A 20,240-nucleotide genomic window follows, 5' to 3' on the forward strand; every position below is an offset into this window, starting at 1 on the left:
CAGGTGTCTGCGTAGTTTGCAGTGCATTCGCACCATTCCTATCCCTGTCCCTGTCCCCGTCCCGACTTGTCCCGACTTTGCTCGACTGCCGCTCGCTGCCGCTCGGGTCGTGGTCCATATGACAGCGCAAGCACGACAAACGTCTGCGGGACGAGACGAGACGAGACGAGACGACTAAGGAATAAGTTCGTGGTTACAAATCAAATTTGGAACTCAACACACCTACACAACAATAGGCGGTGACGTATTTCAGAAATCACCTGCCGATTCGTACTGTTTTGTCGTTTTCAAAGTCTTCTTGGCAAACTTGGTTAGCACATTCTCCCTCAAACTGAGTTAATTACTGCATTTTCGTTCCATTACAGTAGTTTAAAAGGCTTAAGGAAGCATCTTTGTCACAACAGAAAGGTAGTTTGAAAATTGGGCTGGCGACATAACAAACAAAAAACAGTAAGGGAGCCAACAGCACCCGGGTTTCCCAGGCGGTCACCCATCCAAGTACTAGCCGGGCCCGATGATGCTTAACTTCGGTGATCGGACGAGAACCGGTGTATTCATCATGGTATGGCCGTTGGCGCTCATCTAATGTAGGAGCACGGCAGAATTCGCGTTCGGCTTTTCTCCCAACACACAAAATGTTAGTTTTCGGCCGCATTTGACGAAAGCGCTTCCTTCCGCAACCGCCAGTTCCTCGAGGACGGCGCGGGGAGGCACGCCCGGCGTCCCAGCAGAGTGACGGCCGAATTGGCGGGCGCACCGCCGCGTGTGTTAGACGCACTGCTGCTCGTTGCACCCCCTGTCATTCGCTGAGCGCGTGCAGCCTTCGACACTAGCGGAGGACGCATCTTGTCCCTGGTGTTCAGCGGAGGGCCTGTGCGGGGTGTGGCAGTGTCGTGCTGGAGGGCCCACTGGTAGCGATGTGGGTTTCCTCGCCTCGCCACGCCTCGCCTCGCCTCGCCTCACACCAGGTGTCTGCGTAGTTTGCAGTGCATTCGCACCATTCCTATCCCTGTCCCTGTCCCCGTCCCGACTTGTCTACATCTACATCTACATTTATACTCCGCAAGCCACCCAACGGTGTGTGGCGGAGGGCACTTTACGTGCCACTGTCATTACCTCCCTTTCCTGTTCCAGTCGCGTATGGTTCGCGGGAAGAACGACTGTCTGAAAGCCTCTGTGCGCGCTCTAATCTCTCTAATTTTACATTCGTGATCTCCTCGGGAGGTATAAGTAGGGGGAAGCAATATATTCGATACCTCATCCAGAAACGCACCCTCTCGAAACCTGGCGAGCAAGCTACACCGCGAAGCAGAGCGCCTCTCTTGCAGAGTCCGCCACTTGAGTTTGTTAAACATCTGCGTAACGCTATCACGGTTACCAAATAACCCTGTGACGAAACGCGCCGCTCTTCTTTGAATCTTCTCTATCTCCTCCGTCAACCCGATCTGGTACGGATCCCACACTGATGAGCAATACTCAAGTATAGGTCGAACGAGTGTTTTGTAAGCCACCTCCTTTGTTGATGGACTACATTTTCTAAGGACTCTCCCAATGAATCTCAACCTGGTACCCGCCTTACCAACAATTAATTTTATATGATCATTCCACTTCAAATCGTTCCGCACGCATACTCCCAGATATTTTACAGAAGTAACTGCTACCAGTGTTTGTTCCGCTATCATATAATCATACAATAAAGGATCCTTCTTTCTATGTATTCGCAATACATTACATTTGTCTATGTTAAGGGTCAGTTGCCACTCCCTGCACCAAGTGCCTATCCGCTGCAGATCTTCCTGCATTTCGCTACAATTTTCTAATGCTGCAACTTCTCTGTATACTACAGCATCATCCGCGAAAAGCCGCATGGAACTTCCGACACTATCTACTAGGTCATTTATATATATTGTGAAAAGCAATGGTCCCATAACACTCCCCTGTGGCACACCAGAGGTTACTTTAACGTCTGTAGACGTCTCTCCGTTGATAACAACATGCTGCGTTCTGTTTGCTAAAAACTCTTCAATCCAGCCACACAGCTGGTCTGATATTCCGTAGGCTCTTACTTTGTTTATCAGGCGACAGTGCGGAACTGTATCGAACGCCTTCCGGAAGTCAAGAAAAATAGCATCTACCTGGGAGCCTGTATCTAATATTTTCTGGGTCTCATGAACAAATAAAGCGAGTTGGGTCTCACACGATCGCTGTTTCCGGAATCCATGTTGATTCCTACATAGTAGATTCTGAGTTTCCAAAAACGACATGATATTCGAGCAAAAAACATGTTCTAAAATTCTACAACAGATCGACGTCAGAGATATAGGTCTATAGTTTTGCGCATCTGCTCGACGACCCTTCTTGAAGACTGGGACTACCTGTGCTCTTTTCCAATCATTTGGAACCTTCCGTTCCTCTAGAGACTTGCGGTACACGGCTGTTAGAAGGGGGGCAAGTTCTTTCGCGTACTCTGTGTAGAATCGAATTGGTATCCCGTCAGGTCCAGTGGACTTTCCTCTGTTGAGTGATTCCAGTTGCTTTTCTATTCCTTGGACATTTATTTCGATGTCAGCCATTTTTTCGTTTGTGCGAGGATTTAGAGAAGGAACTGCAGTGCGGTCTTCCTCTGTGAAACAGCTTTGGAAAAAGGTGTTTAGTATTTCAGCTTTACGCTTGTCATCCTCTGTTTCAATGCCATCATCATCCCGGAGTGTCTGGATATGCTGTTTCGAGCCACTTACTGATTTAACGTAAGACCAGAACTTCCTAGGATTTTCTGTCAAGTCGGTACATAGAATTTTACTTTCGAATTCACCGAACGCTTCACGCATAGCCCTCCTTACGCTAACTTTGACATCATTTAGCTTCTGTTTGTCTGAGAGGTTTTGGCTGCGTTTAAACTTGCAGTGAAGCTCTCTTTGCTTTCGCAGTAGTTTCCTAACTTTGTTGTTGTACCACGGTGGGTTTTTCCCGTCCCTCACAGTTTTACTCGGCACGTACCTGTCTAAAACGCATTTTACGATTGCCTTGAACTTTTTCCATAAACACTCAACATTGTCAGTGTCGGAACAGAAATTTTCGTTTTGATCTGTTAGGTAGTCTGAAATCTGCCTTCTATTACTCTTGCTAAACAGATAAACCTTCCGCCCTTTTTTTATATTCCTATTAACTTCCAAATTCAGGGATGCTGCAACGGCCTTATGATCACTGATTCCCTGTTCTGCACTTACAGAGTCGAAAAGTTCGGGTCTGTTTGTTACCAGTAGGTCCAAGATGTTATCTCCACGAGTCGGTTCTCTGTTTAATTGCTCGAGGTAATTTTCGGATAGTGCACTCAGTATAATGTCACTCGATGCTCTGTCCCTACCACCCGTCCTAAACATCTGAGTGTCCCAGTCTATATCTGGTAAATTGAAATCTCCACCTAAGACTATAACATGCTGAGAAAATTTATGTGAAATGTATTCCAAATTTTCTCTCAGTTGTTCTGCCACTAATGCTGCTGAGTCGGGGGGTCGGTAAAAGGAGCCAATTATTAACCTAGCTCGGTTGTTGAGTGTAACCTCCACCCATAATAATTCACAGGAACTATCCACTTCTACTTCACTACAGGATAAACTACTACTAACAGCGACGAACACTCCACCACCGGTTGCATGCAATCTATCCTTTCTAAACACCGTCTGTACCTTTGTACAGACTTGTCCCGACTTTGCTCGACTGCCGCTCGCTGCCGCTCGGGTCGTGGTCCATATGACAGCGCAAGCACGACAAACGTCTGCGGGACGAGACGAGACGAGACGAGACGACTAAGGAATAAGTTCGTGGTTACAAATCAAATTTGGAACTCAACACACCTACACAACAATAGGCGGTGACGTATTTCAGAAATCACCTGCCGATTCGTAGTGTTTTGTCGTTTTCAAAGTCTTCTTGGCAAACTTGGTTAGCACATTCTCCCTCAAACTGAGTTAATTACTGCATTTTCGTTCCATTACAGTAGTTTAAAAGGCTTAAGGAAGCATCTTTGTCACAACAGAAAGGTAGTTTGAAAATTGGGCTGGCGACATAACAAAAAAAAAAACAGTAAGGGAGCCAACAGCACCCGGGTTTCCCAGGCGGTCACCCATCCAAGTACTAGCCGGGCCCGATGATGCTTAACTTCGGTGATCGGACGAGAACCGGTGTATTCATCATGGTATGGCCGTTGGCGCTCATCTAATGTAGGAGCACGGCAGAATTCGCGTTCGGCTTTTCTCCCAACACACAAAATGTTAGTTTTCGGCCGCATTTGACGAAAGCGCTTCCTTCCGCAACCGCCAGTTCCTCGAGGACGGCGCGGGGAGGCACGCCCGGCGTCCCAGCAGAGTGACGGCCGAATTGGCGGGCGCACCGCCGCGTGTGTTAGACGCACTGCTGCTCGTTGCACCCCCTGTCATTCGCTGGGCGCGTGCAGCCTTAGACACTAGCGGAGGACGCATCTTGTCCCTGGTGTTCAGCGGAGGGCCTGTGCGGGGTGTGGCAGTGTCGTGCTGGAGGGCCCACTGGTAGCGATGTGGGCTTCCTCGCCTCGCCACGCCTCGCCTCGCCTCGCCTCACACCAGGTGTCTGCGTAGTTTGCAGTGCATTCGCACCATTCCTATCCCTGTCCCTGTCCCCGTCCCGACTTGTCCCGACTTTGCTCGACTGCCGCTCGCTGCCGCTCGGGTCGTGGTCCATATGACAGCGCAAGCACGACAAACGTCTGCGGGACGAGACGAGACGAGACGACTAAGGAATAAATTCGTGGTTACAAATCAAATTTGGAACTCAACACAGCTACACAACAATAGGCGGTGACGTATTTCAGAAATCACCTGCCGATTCGTAGTGTTTTGTCGTTTTCAAAGTCTTCTTGGCAAACTTGGTTAGCACATTCTCCCTCAAACTGAGTTAATTACTGCATTTTCGTTCCATTACAGTAGTTTAAAAGGCTTAAGGAAGCATCTTTGTCACAACAGAAAGGTAGTTTGAAAATTGGGCTGGCGACATAACAAAAAAAAAAACAGTAAGGGAGCCAACAGCACCCGGGTTTCCCAGGCGGTCACCCATCCAAGTACTAGCCGGGCCCGATGATGCTTAACTTCGGTGATCGGACGAGAACCGGTGTATTCATCATGGTATGGCCGTTGGCGCTCATCTAATGTAGGAGCACGGCAGAATTCGCGTTCGGCTTTTCTCCCAACACACAAAATGTTAGTTTTCGGCCGCATTTGACGAAAGCGCTTCCTTCCGCAACCGCCAGTTCCTCGAGGACGGCGCGGGGAGGCGCGCCCGGCGTCCCAGCAGAGTGACGGCCGAATTGGCGGGCGCACCGCCGCGTGTGTGAGACGCACTGCTGCTCGTTGCACCCCCTGTCATTCGCTGGGCGCGTGCAGCCTTCGACACTAGCGGAGGATGCATCTTGTCCCTGGTGTTCAGCGGAGGGCCTGTGCGGGGTGTGGCAGTGTCGTGCTGGAGGGCCCACTGGTAGCGATGTGGGGTTCCTCGCCTCGCCTCGCCTCGCCTCGCCTCGCCTCACACCAGGTGTCTGCGTAAGTTTGCAGTGCATTCGCACCATTCCTATCCCTGTCCCTGTCCCCGTCCCGACTTGTCCCGACTTTGCTCGACTGCCGCTCGCTGCCGCTCGGGTCGTGGTCCATATGACAGCGCAAGCACGACAAACGTCTGCGGGACGAGACGAGACGAGACGAGACGAGACGACTAAGGAATAAATTCGTGGTTACAAATCAAATTTGGAACTCTACACTCCTACACAACAATAGGCGGTGACGTATTTCAGAAATCACCTGCCGATTCGTACTGTTTTGTCGTTTTCAAAGTCTTCTTGGCAAACTTGGTTAGCACATTCTCCCTCAAACTGAGTTAATTACTGCATTTTCGTACCATTACAGTAGTTTAAAAGGCTTAAGGAAGCATCTTTGTCACAACAGAAAGGTAGTTTGAAAATTGGGCTGGCGACATTACAAAAAAAAAAAAAAAACAGGAAGGGAGCCAACAGCACCCGGGTTTCCCAGGCGGTCACCCATCCAAGTACTAGCCGGGCCCGATGGTGCTTAACTTCGGTGATCGGACGAGAACCGGTGTATTCATCATGGTATGGCCGTTGGCGCTCATCTAATGTAGGAGCACGGCAGAATTCGCGTTCGGCTTTTCTCCCAACACACAAAATGTTAGTTTTCGGCCGCATTTGACGAAAGCGCTTCCTTCCGCAACCGCCAGTTCCTCGAGGACGGCGCGGGGAGGCGCGCCCGGCGTCCCAGCAGAGTGACGGCCGAATTGGCGGGCGCACCGCCGCGTGTGTGAGACGCACTGCTGCTCGTTGCACCCCCTGTCATTCGCTGGGCGCGTGCAGCCTTCGACACTAGCGGAGGACGCATCTTGTCCCTGGTGTTCAGCGGAGGGCCTGTGCGGGGTGTGGCAGTGTCGTGCTGGAGGTCCCACTGGTAGCGATGTGGGCTTCCTCGCCTCGCCTCGCCTCGCCTCGCCTCGCCTCGCCTCTCCTCACACCAGGTGTCTGCGTAGTTTGCAGTGCATTCGCACCATTCCTATCCCTGTCCCTGTCCCCGTCCCGACTTGTCCCGACTTTGCTCGACTGCCGCTCGCTGCCGCTCGGGTCGTGGTCCATATGACAGCGCAAGCACGACAAACGTCTGCGGGACGAGACGAGACGAGACGAGACGAGACGACTAAGGAATAAATTCGTGGTTACAAATCAAATTTGGAACTCTACACTCCTACACAACAATAGGCGGTGACGTATTTCAGAAATCACCTGCCGATTCGTACTGTTTTGTCGTTTTCAAAGTCTTCTTGGCAAACTTGGTTAGCACATTCTCCCTCAAACTGAGTTAATTACTGCATTTTCGTACCATTACAGTAGTTTAAAAGGCTTAAAGAAGCATCTTTGTCACAACAGAAAGGTAGTTTGAAAATTGGGCTGGCGACACAACAAAAAAAAAAAAAACAGGAAGGGAGCCAGCAGCACCCGGGTTTCCCAGGCGGTCACCCATCCAAGTACTAGCCGGGCCCGATGATGCTTAACTTCGGTGATCGGACGAGAACCGGTGTATTCATCATGGTATGGCCGTTGGCGCTCATCTAATGTAGGAGCACGGCAGAATTCGCGTTCGGCTTTTCTCCCAACACACAAAATGTTAGTTTTCGGCCGCATTTGACGAAAGCGCTTCCTTCCGCAACCGCCAGTTCCTCGAGGACGGCGCGGGGAGGCACGCCCAGCGTCCCAGCAGAGTGACGGCCGAATTGGCGGGCGCACCGCCGCGTGTGTTAGACGCACTGCTGCTCGTTGCACCCCCTGTCATTCGCTGGGCGCGTGCAGCCTTCGACACTAGCGGAGGACGCATCTTGTCCCTGGTGTTCAGCGGAGGGCCTGTGCGGGGTGTGGCAGTGTCGTGCTGGAGGGCCCACTGGTAGCGATGTGGGCTTCCTCGCCTCGCCACGCCTCGCCTCGCCTCGCCTCACACCAGGTGTCTGCGTAGTTTGCAGTGCATTCGCACCATTCCTATCCCTGTCCCTGTCCCCGTCCCGACTTGTCCCGACTTTGCTCGACTGCCGCTCGCTGCCGCTCGGGTCGTGGTCCATATGACAGCGCAAGCACGACAAACGTCTGCGGGACGAGACGAGACGAGACGAGACGACTAAGGAATAAATTCGTGGTTACAAATCAAATTTGGAACTCAACACACCTACACATCAATAGGCGGTGACGTATTTCAGAAATCACCTGCCGATTCGTACTATTTTGTCGTTTTCAAAGTCTTCTTGGCAAACTTGGTTAGCACATTCTCCCTCAAACTGAGTTAATTACTGCATTTTTGTTCCATTACAGTAGTTTAAAAGGCTTAAGGAAGCATCTTTGTCACAACAGAAAGGTAGTTTGAAAATTGGGCTGGCGACATAACAAAAAAAAAAACAGTAAGGGAGCCAACAGCACCCGGGTTTCCCAGGCGGTCACCCATCCAAGTACTAGCCGGGCCCGATGATGCTTAACTTCGGTGATCGGACGAGAACCGGTGTATTCATCATGGTATGGCCGTTGGCGCTCATCTAATGTAGGAGCACGGCAGAATTCGCGTTCGGCTTTTCTCCCAACACACAAAATGTTAGTTTTCGGCCGCATTTGACGAAAGCGCTTCCTTCCGCAACCGCCAGTTGCTCGAGGACGGCGCGGGGAGGCGCGCCCGGCGTCCCAGCAGAGTGACGGCCGAATTGGCGGGCGCACCGCCGCGTGTGTGAGACGCACTGCTGCTCGTTGCACCCCCTGTCATTCGCTGGGCGCGTGCAGCCTTCGACACTAGCGGAGGACGCATCTTGTCCCTGGTGTTCAGCGGAGGGCCTGTGCGGGGTGTGGCAGTGTCGTGCTGGAGGGCCCACTGGTAGCGATGTGGGCTTCCTCGCCTCGCCTCGCCTCGCCTCGCCTCACACCAGGTGTCTGCGTAAGTTTGCAGTGCATTCGCACCATTCCTATCCCTGTCCCTGTCCCCGTCCCGACTTGTCCCGACTTTGCTCGACTGCCGCTCGCTGCCGCTCGGGTCGTAGTCCATATGACAGCGCAAGCACGACAAACGTCTGCGGGACGAGACGAGACGAGACGACTAAGGAATAAATTCGTGGTTACAAATCAAATTTGGAACTCTACACTCCTACACAACAATAGGCGGTGACGTATTTCAGAAATCACCTGCCGATTCGTACTGTTTTGTCGTTTTCAAAGTCTTCTTGGCAAACTTGGTTAGCACATTCTCCCTCAAACTGAGTTAATTACTGCATTTTCGTTCCATTACAGTAGTTTAAAAGGCTTAAGGAAGCATCTTTGTCACAACAGAAAGGTAGTTTGAAAATTGGGCTGGCGACATAACAAAAAAAAAACAGTAAGGGAGCCAACAGCACCCGGGTTTCCCAGGCGGTCACCCATCCAAGTACTAGCCGGGCCCGATGATGCTTAACTTCGGTGATCGGACGAGAACCGGTGTATTCATCATGGTATGGCCGTTGGCGCTCATCTAATGTAGGAGCACGGCAGAATTCGCGTTCGGCTTTTCTCCCAACACACAAAATGTTAGTTTTCGGCCGCATTTGACGAAAGCGCTTCCTTCCGCAACCGCCAGTTCCTCGAGGACGGCGCGGGGAGGCACGCCCAGCGTCCCAGCAGAGTGACGGCCGAATTGGCGGGCGCACCGCCGCGTGTGTTAGACGCACTGCTGCTCGTTGCACCCCCTGTCATTCGCTGGGCGCGTGCAGCCTTCGACACTAGCGGAGGACGCATCTTGTCCCTGGTGTTCAGCGGAGGGCCTGTGCGGGGTGAGGCAGTGTCGTGCTGGAGGGCCCACTGGTAGCGATGTGGGCTTCCTCGCCTCGCCACGCCTCGCCTCGCCTCGCCTCACACCAGGTGTCTGCGTAGTTTGCAGTGCATTCGCACCATTCCTATCCCTGTCCCTGTCCCCGTCCCGACTTGTCCCGACTTTGCTCGACTGCCGCTCGCTGCCGCTCGGGTCGTGGTCCATATGACAGCGCAAGCACGACAAACGTCTGCGGGACGAGACGAGACGAGACGAGACGACTAAGGAATAAATTCGTGGTTACAAATCAAATTTGGAACTCAACACACCTACACATCAATAGGCGGTGACGTATTTCAGAAATCACCTGCCGATTCGTACTATTTTGTCGTTTTCAAAGTCTTCTTGGCAAACTTGGTTAGCACATTCTCCCTCAAACTGAGTTAATTACTGCATTTTCGTTCCATTACAGTAGTTTAAAAGGCTTAAGGAAGCATCTTTGTCACAACAGAAAGGTAGTTTGAAAATTGGGCTGGCGACATAACAAAAAAAAAAAAAACAGTAAGGGAGCCAACAGCACCCGGGTTTCCCAGGCGGTCACCCATCCAAGTACTAGCCGGGCCCGATGATGCTTAACTTCGGTGATCGGACGAGAACCGGTGTATTCATCATGGTATGGCCGTTGGCGCTCATCTAATGTAGGAGCACGGCAGAATTCGCGTTCGGCTTTTCTCCCAACACACAAAATGTTAGTTTTCGGCCGCATTTGACGAAAGCGCTTCCTTCCGCAACCGCCAGTTCCTCGAGGACGGCGCGGGGAGGCACGCCCAGCGTCCCAGCAGAGTGACGGCCGAATTGGCGGGCGCACCGCCGCGTGTGTTAGACGCACTGCTGCTCGTTGCACCCCCTGTCATTCGCTGGGCGCGTGCAGCCTTCGACACTAGCGGAGGACGCATCTTGTCCCTGGTGTTCAGCGGAGGGCCTGTGCGGGGTGTGGCAGTGTCGTGCTGGAGGGCCCACTGGTAGCGATGTGGGCTTCCTCGCCTCGCCACGCCTCGCCTCGCCTCGCCTCACACCAGGTGTCTGCGTAGTTTGCAGTGCATTCGCACCATTCCTATCCCTGTCCCTGTCCCCGTCCCGACTTGTCCCGACTTTGCTCGACTGCCGCTCGCTGCCGCTCGGGTCGTGGTCCATATGACAGCGCAAGCACGACAAACGTCTGCGGGACGAGACGAGACGAGACGAGACGACTAAGGAATAAATTCGTGGTTACAAATCAAATTTGGAACTCAACACACCTACACATCAATAGGCGGTGACGTATTTCAGAAATCACCTGCCGATTCGTACTATTTTGTCGTTTTCAAAGTCTTCTTGGCAAACTTGGTTAGCACATTCTCCCTCAAACTGAGTTAATTACTGCATTTTTGTTCCATTACAGTAGTTTAAAAGGCTTAAGGAAGCATCTTTGTCACAACAGAAAGGTAGTTTGAAAATTGGGCTGGCGACATAACAAAAAAAAAAACAGTAAGGGAGCCAACAGCACCCGGGTTTCCCAGGCGGTCACCCATCCAAGTACTAGCCGGGCCCGATGATGCTTAACTTCGGTGATCGGACGAGAACCGGTGTATTCATCATGGTATGGCCGTTGGCGCTCATCTAATGTAGGAGCACGGCAGAATTCGCGTTCGGCTTTTCTCCCAACACACAAAATGTTAGTTTTCGGCCGCATTTGACGAAAGCGCTTCCTTCCGCAACCGCCAGTTGCTCGAGGACGGCGCGGGGAGGCGCGCCCGGCGTCCCAGCAGAGTGATGGCCGAATTGGCGGGCGCACCGCCGCGTGTGTGAGACGCACTGCTGCTCGTTGCACCCCCTGTCATTCGCTGGGCGCGTGCAGCCTTAGACACTAGCGGAGGACGCATCTTGTCCCTGGTGTTCAGCGGAGGGCCTGTGCGGGGTGTGGCAGTGTCGTGCTGGAGGGCCCACTGGTAGCGATGTGGGCTTCCTCGCCTCGCCTCGCCTCACACCAGGTGTCTGCGTAAGTTTGCAGTGCATTCGCACCATTCCTATCCCTGTCCCTGTCCCCGTCCCGACTTGTCCCGACTTTGCTCGACTGCCGCTCGCTGCCGCTCGGGTCGTAGTCCATATGACAGCGCAAGCACGACAAACGTCTGCGGGACGAGACGAGACGAGACGACTAAGGAATAAATTCGTGGTTACAAATCAAATTTGGAACTCTACACTCCTACACAACAATAGGCGGTGACGTATTTCAGAAATCACCTGCCGATTCGTACTGTTTTGTCGTTTTCAAAGTCTTCTTGGCAAACTTGGTTAGCACATTCTCCCTCAAACTGAGTTAATTACTGCATTTTCGTTCCATTACAGTAGTTTAAAAGGCTTAAGGAAGCATCTTTGTCACAACAGAAAGGTAGTTTGAAAATTGGGCTGGCGACATAACAAAAAAAAAAACAGTAAGGGAGCCAACAGCACCCGGGTTTCCCAGGCGGTCACCCATCCAAGTACTAGCCGGGCCCGATGATGCTTAACTTCGGTGATCGGACGAGAACCGGTGTATTCATCATGGTATGGCCGTTGGCGCTCATCTAATGTAGGAGCACGGCAGAATTCGCGTTCGGCTTTTCTCCCAACACACAAAATGTTAGTTTTCGGCCGCATTTGACGAAAGCGCTTCCTTCCGCAACCGCCAGTTCCTCGAGGACGGCGCGGGGAGGCACGCCCAGCGTCCCAGCAGAGTGACGGCCGAATTGGCGGGCGCACCGCCGCGTGTGTTAGACGCACTGCTGCTCGTTGCACCCCCTGTCATTCGCTGGGCGCGTGCAGCCTTCGACACTAGCGGAGGACGCATCTTGTCCCTGGTGTTCAGCGGAGGGCCTGTGCGGGGTGTGGCAGTGTCGTGCTGGAGGGCCCACTGGTAGCGATGTGGGCTTCCTCGCCTCGCCACGCCTCGCCTCGCCTCGCCTCACACCAGGTGTCTGCGTAGTTTGCAGTGCATTCGCACCATTCCTATCCCTGTCCCTGTCCCCGTCCCGACTTGTCCCGACTTTGCTCGACTGCCGCTCGCTGCCGCTCGGGTCGTGGTCCATATGACAGCGCAAGCACGACAAACGTCTGCGGGACGAGACGAGACGAGACGAGACGACTAAGGAATAAATTCGTGGTTACAAATCAAATTTGGAACTCAACACACCTACACATCAATAGGCGGTGACGTATTTCAGAAATCACCTGCCGATTCGTACTATTTTGTCGTTTTCAAAGTCTTCTTGGCAAACTTGGTTAGCACATTCTCCCTCAAACTGAGTTAATTACTGCATTTTTGTTCCATTACAGTAGTTTAAAAGGCTTAAGGAAGCATCTTTGTCACAACAGAAAGGTAGTTTGAAAATTGGGCTGGCGACATAACAAAAAAAAAAACAGTAAGGGAGCCAACAGCACCCGGGTTTCCCAGGCGGTCACCCATCCAAGTACTAGCCGGGCCCGATGATGCTTAACTTCGGTGATCGGACGAGAACCGGTGTATTCATCATGGTATGGCCGTTGGCGCTCATCTAATGTAGGAGCACGGCAGAATTCGCGTTCGGCTTTTCTCCCAACACACAAAATGTTAGTTTTCGGCCGCATTTGACGAAAGCGCTTCCTTCCGCAACCGCCAGTTGCTCGAGGACGGCGCGGGGAGGCGCGCCCGGCGTCCCAGCAGAGTGACGGCCGAATTGGCGGGCGCACCGCCGCGTGTGTGAGACGCACTGCTGCTCGTTGCACCCCCTGTCATTCGCTGGGCGCGTGCAGCCTTAGACACTAGCGGAGGACGCATCTTGTCCCTGGTGTTCAGCGGAGGGCCTGTGCGGGGTGTGGCAGTGTCGTGCTGGAGGGCCCACTGGTAGCGATGTGGGCTTCCTCGCCTCGCCTCGCCTCGCCTCGCCTCACACCAGGTGTCTGCGTAAGTTTGCAGTGCATTCGCACCATTCCTATCCCTGTCCCTGTCCCCGTCCCGACTTGTCCCGACTTTGCTCGAATGCCGCTCGCTGCCGCTCGGGTCGTAGTCCATATGACAGCGCAAGCACGACAAACGTCTGCGGGACGAGACGAGACGAGACGACTAAGGAATAAATTCGTGGTTACAAATCAAATTTGGAACTCTACACTCCTACACAACAATAGGCGGTGACGTATTTCAGAAATCACCTGCCGATTCGTACTGTTTTGTCGTTTTCAAAGTCTTCTTGGCAAACTTGGTTAGCACATTCTCCCTCAAACTGAGTTAATTACTGCATTTTCGTTCCATTACAGTAGTTTAAAAGGCTTAAGGAAGCATCTTTGTCACAACAGAAAGGTAGTTTGAAAATTGGGCTGGCGACATAACAAAAAAAAAACAGTAAGGGAGCCAACAGCACCCGGGTTTCCCAGGCGGTCACCCATCCAAGTACTAGCCGGGCCCGATGATGCTTAACTTCGGTGATCGGACGAGAACCGGTGTATTCATCATGGTATGGCCGTTGGCGCTCATCTAATGTAGGAGCACGGCAGAATTCGCGTTCGGCTTTTCTCCCAACACACAAAATGTTAGTTTTCGGCCGCATTTGACGAAAGCGCTTCCTTCCGCAACCGCCAGTTCCTCGAGGACGGCGCGGGGAGGCACGCCCAGCGTCCCAGCAGAGTGACGGCCGAATTGGCGGGCGCACCGCCGCGTGTGTTAGACGCACTGCTGCTCGTTGCACCCCCTGTCATTCGCTGGGCGCGTGCAGCCTTCGACACTAGCGGAGGACGCATCTTGTCCCTGGTGTTCAGCGGAGGGCCTGTGCGGGGTGTGGCAGTGTCGTGCTGGAGGGCCCACTGGTAGCGATGTGGGCTTCCTCGCCTCGCCACGCCTCGCCTCGCCTCGCCTCACACCAGGTGTCTGCGTAGTTTGCAGTGCATTCGCACCATTCCTATCCCTGTCCCTGTCCCCGTCCCGACTTGTCCCGACTTTGCTCGACTGCCGCTCGCTGCCGCTCGGGTCGTGGTCCATATGACAGCGCAAGCACGACAAACGTCTGCGGGACGAGACGAGACGAGACGAGACGACTAAGGAATAAATTCGTGGTTACAAATCAAATTTGGAACTCAACACACCTACACATCAATAGGCGGTGACGTATTTCAGAAATCACCTGCCGATTCGTACTATTTTGTCGTTTTCAAAGTCTTCTTGGCAAACTTGGTTAGCACATTCTCCCTCAAACTGAGTTAATTACTGCATTTTCGTTCCATTACAGTAGTTTAAAAGGCTTAAGGAAGCATCTTTGTCACAACAGAAAGGTAGTTTGAAAATTGGGCTGGCGACATAACAAAAAAAAAACAGTAAGGGAGCCAACAGCACCCGGGTTTCCCAGGCGGTCACCCATCCAAGTACTAGCCGGGCCCGATGATGCTTAACTTCGGTGATCGGACGAGAACCGGTGTATTCATCATGGTATGGCCGTTGGCGCTCATCTAATGTAGGAGCACGGCAGAATTCGCGTTCGGCTTTTCTCCCAACACACAAAATGTTAGTTTTCGGCCGCATTTGACGAAAGCGCTTCCTTCCGCAACCGCCAGTTGCTCGAGGACGGCGCGGGGAGGCGCGCCCGGCGTCCCAGCAGAGTGACGGCCGAATTGGCGGGCGCACCGCCGCGTGTGTGAGACGCACTGCTGCTCGTTGCACCCCCTGTCATTCGCTGGGCGCGTGCAGCCTTCGACACTAGCGGAGGACGCATCTTGTCCCTGGTGTTCAGCGGAGGGCCTGTGCGGGGTGTGGCAGTGTCGTGCTGGAGGGCCCACTGGTAGCGATGTGGGCTTCCTCGCCTCGCCACGCCTCGCCTCGCCTCGCCTCACACCAGGTGTCTGCGTAGTTTGCAGTGCATTCGCACCATTCCTATCCCTGTCCCTGTCCCCGTCCCGACTTGTCCCGACTTTGCTCGACTGCCGCTCGCTGCCGCTCGGGTCGTGGTCCATATGACAGCGCAAGCACGACAAACGTCTGCGGGACGAGACGAGACGAGACGAGACGACTAAGGAATAAATTCGTGGTTACAAATCAAATTTGGAACTCAACACACCTACACATCAATAGGCGGTGACGTATTTCAGAAATCACCTGCCGATTCGTACTATTTTGTCGTTTTCAAAGTCTTCTTGGCAAACTTGGTTAGCACATTCTCCCTCAAACTGAGTTAATTACTGCATTTTCGTTCCATTACAGTAGTTTAAAAGGCTTAAGGAAGCATCTTTGTCACAACAGAAAGGTAGTTTGAAAATTGGGCTGGCGACATAACAAAAAAAAAACAGTAAGGGAGCCAACAGCACCCGGGTTTCCCAGGCGGTCACCCATCCAAGTACTAGCCGGGCCCGATGATGCTTAACTTCGGTGATCGGACGAGAACCGTGTATTCATCATGGTATGGCCGTTGGCGCTCATCTAATGTAGGAGCACGGCAGAATTCGCGTTCGGCTTTTCTCCCAACACACAAAATGTTAGTTTTCGGCCGCATTTGACGAAAGCGCTTCCTTCCGCAACCGCCAGTTGCTCGAGGACAGCGCGGGGAGGCGCGCCCGGCGTCCCAGCAGAGTGACGGCCGAATTGGCGGGCGCACCGCCGCGTGTGTGAGACGCACTGCTGCTCGTTGCACCCCCTGTCATTCGCTGGGCGCGTGCAGCCTTAGACACTAGACGAGGACGCATCTTGTCCCTGGTGTTCAGCGGAGGGCCTGTGCGGGGTGTGGCAGTGTCGTGCTGGAGGGCCCACTGGTAGCGATGTGGGCTTCCTCGCCTCGCCTCGCCTCGCCTCGCCTCACACCAGGTGTCTGCGTAAGTTTGCAGTGCATTCGCACCATTCCTATCCCTGTCCCTGTCCCCGTCCCGACTTGTCCCGACTTTGCTCGACTGCCTCTCGCTGCCGCTCGGGTCGTAGTCCATATGACAGCGCAAGCACGACAAACGTCTGCGGGACGAGACGAGACGAGACGACTAAGGAATAAATTCGTGGTTACAAATCAAATTTGGAACTCTACACTCCTACACAACAATAGGCGGTGACGTATTTCAGAAATCACCTGCCGATTCGTAGTGTTTTGTCGTTTTCAAAGTCTTCTTGGCAAACTTGGTTAGCACATTCTCCCTCAAACTGAGTTAATTACTGCATTTTCGTTCCATTACAGTAGTTTAAAAGGCTTAAGGAAGCATCTTTGTCACAACAGAAAGGTAGTTTGAAAATTGGGCTGGCGACATAACAAAAAAAAAACAGTAAGGGAGCCAACAGCACCCGGGTTTCCCAGGCGGTCACCCATCCAAGTACTAGCCGGGCCCGATGATGCTTAACTTCGGTGATCGGACGAGAACCGTGTATTCATCATGGTATGGCCGTTGGCGCTCATCTAATGTAGGAGCACGGCAGAATTCGCGTTCGGCTTTTCTCCCAACACACAAAATGTTAGTTTTCGGCCGCATTTGACGAAAGCGCTTCCTTCCGCAACCGCCAGTTGCTCGAGGACAGCGCGGGGAGGCGCGCCCGGCGTCCCAGCAGAGTGACGGCCGAATTGGCGGGCGCACCGCCGCGTGTGTGAGACGCACTGCTGCTCGTTGCACCCCCTGTCATTCGCTGGGCGCGTGCAGCCTTAGACACTAGACGAGGACGCATCTTGTCCCTGGTGTTCAGCGGAGGGCCTGTGCGGGGTGTGGCAGTGTCGTGCTGGAGGGCCCACTGGTAGCGATGTGGGCTTCCTCGCCTCGCCTCGCCTCGCCTCGCCTCACACCAGGTGTCTGCGTAAGTTTGCAGTGCATTCGCACCATTCCTATCCCTGTCCCTGTCCCCGTCCCGACTTGTCCCGACTTTGCTCGACTGCCTCTCGCTGCCGCTCGGGTCGTAGTCCATATGACAGCGCAAGCACGACAAACGTCTGCGGGACGAGACGAGACGAGACGACTAAGGAATAAATTCGTGGTTACAAATCAAATTTGGAACTCTACACTCCTACACAACAATAGGCGGTGACGTATTTCAGAAATCACCTGCCGATTCGTAGTGTTTTGTCGTTTTCAAAGTCTTCTTGGCAAACTTGGTTAGCACATTCTCCCTCAAACTGAGTTAATTACTGCATTTTCGTTCCATTACAGTAGTTTAAAAGGCTTAAGGAAGCATCTTTGTCACAACAGAAAGGTAGTTTGAAAATTGGGCTGGCGACATAACAAAAAAAAAACAGTAAGGGAGCCAACAGCACCCGGGTTTCCCAGGCGGTCACCCATCCAAGTACTAGCCGGGCCCGATGATGCTTAACTTCGGTGATCGGACGAGAACCGGTGTATTCATCATGGTATGGCCGTTGGCGCTCATCTAATGTAGGAGCACGGCATAATTCGCGTTCGGCTTTTCTCCCAACACACAAAATGTTAGTTTTCGGCCGCATTTGACGAAAGCGCTTCCTTCCGCAACCGCCAGTTCCTCGAGGACGGCGCGGGGAGGCACGCCCAGCGTCCCAGCAGAGTGACGGCCGAATTGGCGGGCGCACCGCCGCGTGTGTTAGACGCACTGCTGCTCGTTGCACCCCCTGTCATTCGCTGGGCGCGTGCAGCCTTCGACACTAGCGGAGGACGCATCTTGTCCCTGGTGTTCAGCGGAGGGCCTGTGCGGGGTGTGGCAGTGTCGTGCTGGAGGGCCCACTGGTAGCGATGTGGGCTTCCTCGCCTCGCCACGCCTCGCCTCGCCTCGCCTCACACCAGGTGTCTGCGTAGTTTGCAGTGCATTCGCACCATTCCTATCCCTGTCCCTGTCCCCGTCCCGACTTGTCCCGACTTTGCTCGACTGCCGCTCGCTGCCGCTCGGGTCGTGGTCCATATGACAGCGCAAGCACGACAAACGTCTGCGGGACGAGACGAGACGAGACGAGACGACTAAGGAATAAATTCGTGGTTACAAATCAAATTTGGAACTCAACACACCTACACATCAATAGGCGGTGACGTATTTCAGAAATCACCTGCCGATTCGTACTATTTTGTCGTTTTCAAAGTCTTCTTGGCAAACTTGGTTAGCACATTCTCCCTCAAACTGAGTTAATTACTGCATTTTCGTTCCATTACAGTAGTTTAAAAGGCTTAAGGAAGCACCTTTGTCACAACAGAAAGGTAGTTTGAAAATTGGGCTGGCGACATAACAAAAAAAAAACAGTAAGGGAGCCAACAGCACCCGGGTTTCCCAGGCGGTCACCCATCCAAGTACTAGCCGGGCCCGATGATGCTTAACTTCGGTGATCGGACGAGAACCGGTGTATTCATCATGGTACGGCCGTTGGCGCTCATCTAATGTAGGAGCACGGCAGAATTCGCGTTCGGCTTTTCTCCCAACACACAAAATGTTAGTTTTCGGCCGCATTTGACGAAAGCGCTTCCTTCCGCAACCGCCAGTTGCTCGAGGACGGCGCGGGGAGGCGCGCCCGGCGTCCCAGCAGAGTGACGGCCGAATTGGCGGGCGCACCGCCGCGTGTGTGAGACGCACTGCTGCTCGTTGCACCCCCTGTCATTCGCTGGGCGCGTGCAGCCTTCGACACTAGCGGAGGACGCATCTTGTCCCTGGTGTTCAGCGGAGGGCCTGTGCGGGGTGTGGCAGTGTCGTGCTGGAGGGCCCACTGGTAGCGATGTGGGCTTCCTCGCCTCGCCACGCCTCGCCTCGCCTCGCCTCACACCAGGTGTCTGCGTAGTTTGCAGTGCATTCGCACCATTCCTATCCCTGTCCCTGTCCCCGTCCCGACTTGTCCCGACTTTGCTCGACTGCCGCTCGCTGCCGCTCGGGTCGTGGTCCATATGACAGCGCAAGCACGACAAACGTCTGCGGGACGAGACGAGACGAGACGAGACGACTAAGGAATAAATTCGTGGTTACAAATCAAATTTGGAACTCAACACACCTACACATCAATAGGCGGTGACGTATTTCAGAAATCACCTGCCGATTCGTACTATTTTGTCGTTTTCAAAGTCTTCTTGGCAAACTTGGTTAGCACATTCTCCCTCAAACTGAGTTAATTACTGCATTTTCGTTCCATTACAGTAGTTTAAAAGGCTTAAGGAAGCATCTTTGTCACAACAGAAAGGTAGTTTGAAAATTGGGCTGGCGACATAACAAAAAAAAAACAGTAAGGGAGCCAACAGCACCCGGGTTTCCCAGGCGGTCACCCATCCAAGTACTAGCCGGGCCCGATGATGCTTAACTTCGGTGATCGGACGAGAACCGTGTATTCATCATGGTATGGCCGTTGGCGCTCATCTAATGTAGGAGCACGGCAGAATTCGCGTTCGGCTTTTCTCCCAACACACAAAATGTTAGTTTTCGGCCGCATTTGACGAAAGCGCTTCCTTCCGCAACCGCCAGTTGCTCGAGGACAGCGCGGGGAGGCGCGCCCGGCGTCCCAGCAGAGTGACGGCCGAATTGGCGGGCGCACCGCCGCGTGTGTGAGACGCACTGCTGCTCGTTGCACCCCCTGTCATTCGCTGGGCGCGTGCAGCCTTAGACACTAGCGGAGGACGCATCTTGTCCCTGGTGTTCAGCGGAGGGCCTGTGCGGGGTGTGGCAGTGTCGTGCTGGAGGGCCCACTGGTAGCGATGTGGGCTTCCTCGCCTCGCCTCGCCTCGCCTCGCCTCACACCAGGTGTCTGCGTAAGTTTGCAGTGCATTCGCACCATTCCTATCCCTGTCCCTGTCCCCGTCCCGACTTGTCCCGACTTTGCTCGACTGCCTCTCGCTGCCGCTCGGGTCGTAGTCCATATGACAGCGCAAGCACGACAAACGACTGCGGGACGAGACGAGACGAGACGACTAAGGAATAAATTCGTGCTTACAAATCAAATTTGGAACTCTACACTCCTACACAACAAT

At 53.3% G+C, this 20,240-nt stretch overlaps 18 non-coding genes across 18 annotated transcripts; all 18 read right to left on the bottom strand.

Annotated features, from left to right (window-relative positions):
- Positions 1 to 457: 457 nt before the first annotated feature.
- On the bottom strand, positions 458 to 576 carry LOC126118293 (5S ribosomal RNA). The gene has a single exon (XR_007525728.1). It is a non-coding gene; the product is annotated as a 5S ribosomal RNA (ribosomal RNA).
- Positions 577 to 4,090: 3,514 nt separating this feature from the next.
- On the bottom strand, positions 4,091 to 4,209 carry LOC126118296 (5S ribosomal RNA). Its single transcript, XR_007525730.1, has one exon. It is a non-coding gene; the product is annotated as a 5S ribosomal RNA (ribosomal RNA).
- Positions 4,210 to 5,051: 842 nt separating this feature from the next.
- Positions 5,052 to 5,170, bottom strand: LOC126118297 (5S ribosomal RNA). The gene has a single exon (XR_007525731.1). It is a non-coding gene; the product is annotated as a 5S ribosomal RNA (ribosomal RNA).
- Positions 5,171 to 6,028: 858 nt separating this feature from the next.
- On the bottom strand, positions 6,029 to 6,147 carry LOC126118238 (5S ribosomal RNA). Its single transcript, XR_007525678.1, has one exon. It is a non-coding gene; the product is annotated as a 5S ribosomal RNA (ribosomal RNA).
- An 865-nt stretch (positions 6,148 to 7,012) lies between these two features.
- Positions 7,013 to 7,131, bottom strand: LOC126118248 (5S ribosomal RNA). The gene has a single exon (XR_007525687.1). It is a non-coding gene; the product is annotated as a 5S ribosomal RNA (ribosomal RNA).
- An 847-nt stretch (positions 7,132 to 7,978) lies between these two features.
- LOC126118298 (5S ribosomal RNA) lies at positions 7,979 to 8,097 on the bottom strand. The gene has a single exon (XR_007525732.1). It is a non-coding gene; the product is annotated as a 5S ribosomal RNA (ribosomal RNA).
- An 837-nt stretch (positions 8,098 to 8,934) lies between these two features.
- Positions 8,935 to 9,053, bottom strand: LOC126118299 (5S ribosomal RNA). The gene has a single exon (XR_007525733.1). It is a non-coding gene; the product is annotated as a 5S ribosomal RNA (ribosomal RNA).
- Positions 9,054 to 9,903: 850 nt separating this feature from the next.
- On the bottom strand, positions 9,904 to 10,022 carry LOC126118300 (5S ribosomal RNA). Its single transcript, XR_007525734.1, has one exon. It is a non-coding gene; the product is annotated as a 5S ribosomal RNA (ribosomal RNA).
- Positions 10,023 to 10,869: 847 nt separating this feature from the next.
- On the bottom strand, positions 10,870 to 10,988 carry LOC126118301 (5S ribosomal RNA). Its single transcript, XR_007525735.1, has one exon. It is a non-coding gene; the product is annotated as a 5S ribosomal RNA (ribosomal RNA).
- An 828-nt stretch (positions 10,989 to 11,816) lies between these two features.
- Positions 11,817 to 11,935, bottom strand: LOC126118302 (5S ribosomal RNA). The gene has a single exon (XR_007525736.1). It is a non-coding gene; the product is annotated as a 5S ribosomal RNA (ribosomal RNA).
- Positions 11,936 to 12,782: 847 nt separating this feature from the next.
- Positions 12,783 to 12,901, bottom strand: LOC126118303 (5S ribosomal RNA). The gene has a single exon (XR_007525737.1). It is a non-coding gene; the product is annotated as a 5S ribosomal RNA (ribosomal RNA).
- Positions 12,902 to 13,738: 837 nt separating this feature from the next.
- On the bottom strand, positions 13,739 to 13,857 carry LOC126118304 (5S ribosomal RNA). Its single transcript, XR_007525738.1, has one exon. It is a non-coding gene; the product is annotated as a 5S ribosomal RNA (ribosomal RNA).
- Positions 13,858 to 14,703: 846 nt separating this feature from the next.
- Positions 14,704 to 14,822, bottom strand: LOC126118306 (5S ribosomal RNA). The gene has a single exon (XR_007525739.1). It is a non-coding gene; the product is annotated as a 5S ribosomal RNA (ribosomal RNA).
- An 846-nt stretch (positions 14,823 to 15,668) lies between these two features.
- Positions 15,669 to 15,786, bottom strand: LOC126118275 (5S ribosomal RNA). Its single transcript, XR_007525711.1, has one exon. It is a non-coding gene; the product is annotated as a 5S ribosomal RNA (ribosomal RNA).
- Positions 15,787 to 16,623: 837 nt separating this feature from the next.
- LOC126118276 (5S ribosomal RNA) lies at positions 16,624 to 16,741 on the bottom strand. Its single transcript, XR_007525712.1, has one exon. It is a non-coding gene; the product is annotated as a 5S ribosomal RNA (ribosomal RNA).
- An 837-nt stretch (positions 16,742 to 17,578) lies between these two features.
- LOC126118308 (5S ribosomal RNA) lies at positions 17,579 to 17,697 on the bottom strand. Its single transcript, XR_007525741.1, has one exon. It is a non-coding gene; the product is annotated as a 5S ribosomal RNA (ribosomal RNA).
- An 846-nt stretch (positions 17,698 to 18,543) lies between these two features.
- LOC126118233 (5S ribosomal RNA) lies at positions 18,544 to 18,662 on the bottom strand. The gene has a single exon (XR_007525673.1). It is a non-coding gene; the product is annotated as a 5S ribosomal RNA (ribosomal RNA).
- Positions 18,663 to 19,508: 846 nt separating this feature from the next.
- LOC126118277 (5S ribosomal RNA) lies at positions 19,509 to 19,626 on the bottom strand. Its single transcript, XR_007525713.1, has one exon. It is a non-coding gene; the product is annotated as a 5S ribosomal RNA (ribosomal RNA).
- Between the last annotated feature and the right edge of the window lie 614 nt (positions 19,627 to 20,240).

The sequence above is a fragment of the Schistocerca cancellata genome, unplaced genomic scaffold (genome assembly GCF_023864275.1).
Source record: "Schistocerca cancellata isolate TAMUIC-IGC-003103 unplaced genomic scaffold, iqSchCanc2.1 HiC_scaffold_350, whole genome shotgun sequence".
Classification (NCBI taxonomy): Eukaryota; Metazoa; Arthropoda; class Insecta; order Orthoptera; family Acrididae; genus Schistocerca; species Schistocerca cancellata.